Source organism: Oncorhynchus tshawytscha, unplaced genomic scaffold (genome assembly GCF_018296145.1).
Source record: "Oncorhynchus tshawytscha isolate Ot180627B unplaced genomic scaffold, Otsh_v2.0 Un_contig_7609_pilon_pilon, whole genome shotgun sequence".
NCBI classification, from domain to species: domain Eukaryota; kingdom Metazoa; phylum Chordata; class Actinopteri; order Salmoniformes; family Salmonidae; genus Oncorhynchus; species Oncorhynchus tshawytscha.
The window spans coordinates 65,001-67,003 of NW_024609124.1; positions in this window are offsets into that span (position 1 = coordinate 65,001).

The window sequence follows — 2,003 nt, forward strand, 5'->3', positions numbered from 1 at the left end:
AAGCTGTGAACAAGCGATAGGTACAAGGACCGCTACTTCAATACAGACAAGAAACAGGGTTTACATGAAATGTTACAGACACAGCTGGACAAGATGGAAACGGACACAGTGATCGTGCTCACCAAGGAAGAGAGGCCACGGACTGACACAGCTGGACAAGATGGAAACGGACACAGTGATCGTGCTCACCAAGGAAGAGAGGCCACGGACTGACACAGCTGGACAAGATGGAAACGGACACAGTGATCGTGCTCACCAAGGAAGACAGGCCACGGACTGACACAGCTGGACAAGATGGAAACGGACACAGTGATCGTGCTCACCAAGGAAGAGAGGCCACGGACTGACACAGCTGGACAAGATGGAAACGGACACAGTGATCGACACAGTGCTCACCAAGGAAGAGAGGCCACGGACTGACACAGCTGGACAAGATGGAAACGGACACAGTGATCGTGCTCAACCAAGGAAGACAGGCCACGGACTGACACAGCTGGACAAGATGGAAACGGACACAGTGATCGTGCTCACCAAGGAAGACAGGCCACGGACTGACACAGCTGGACAAGATGGAAACGGACACAGTGATCGTGCTCACCAAGGAAGAGAGGCCACGGACTGACACAGCTGGACAAGATGGAAACGGACACAGTGATCGTGCTCACCAAGGAAGACAGGCCACGGACTGACACAGCTGGACAAGATGGAAACGGACACAGTGATCGTGCTCACCAAGGAAGAGAGGCCACGGACTGACACAGCTGGACAACATGGAAACGGACACAGTGATCGTGCTCACCAAGGAAGAGAGGCCACGGACTGAGCACAGCTGGACAAGATGGAAACGGACACAGTGATCGTGCTCACCAAGGAAGAGAGGCCACGGACTGACACAGCTGGACAAGATGGAAACGGACACAGTGATCGTGCTCACCAAGGAAGAGAGGCCACGGACTGACACAGCTGGACAAGATGGAAACGGACACAGTGATCGTGCTCACCAAGGAAGAGAGGCCACGGACTGACACAGCTGGACAAGATGGAAACGGACACAGTGATCGTGCTCACCAAGGAAGAGAGGCCACGGACTGACACAGCTGGACAAGATGGAAACGGACACAGTGATCGTGCTCACCAAGGAAGAGAGGCCACGGACTGACACAGCTGGACAAGATGGAAACGGACACAGTGATCGTGCTCACCAAGGAAGAGAGGCCACGGACTGACACAGCTGGACAAGATGGAAACGGACACAGTGATCGTGCTCACCAAGGAAGAGAGGCCACGGACTGACACAGCTGGACAAGATGGAAACGGACACAGTGATCGTGCTCACCAAGGAAAGAGGAGGCCACGGACTGACACAGCTGGACAAGATGGAAACGGACACAGTGATCGTGCTCACCAAGGAAGAGAGGCCACGGACTGACACAGCTGGACAAGATAGGCCACGGACTGACACAGCTGGACAAGATGCTCACCAAGGAAGAGAACGGACACAGCTGATCGTGCTCACCAAGGAAGAGAGGCCACGGACTGACACAGCTGGACAAGATGGAAACGGACACAGTGATCGTGAAGGAAGAGAGGCCACGGACTGACACAGCTGGACAAGATGGAAACGGACACAGTGATCGTGCTCACCAAGGAAGACAGGCCACGGACTGACACAGCTGGACAAGATGGAAACGGACACAGTGATCGTGCTCACCAAGGAAGACAGGCCACGGACTGACACAGCTGGACAAGATGGAAACGGACACAGTGATCGTGCTCACCAAGGAAGAGAGGCCACGGACTGACACAGCTGGACAAGATGGAAACGGACACAGTGATCGTGCTCACCAAGGAAGAGAGGCCACGGACTGACACAGCTGGACAAGATGGAAACGGACACAGTGATCGTGCTCACCAAGGAAGAGAGGCCACGGACTGACACAGCTGGACAAGATGGAAACGGACACAGTGATCGTGCTCACCAAGGAAGAGAGGCCACGGACTGA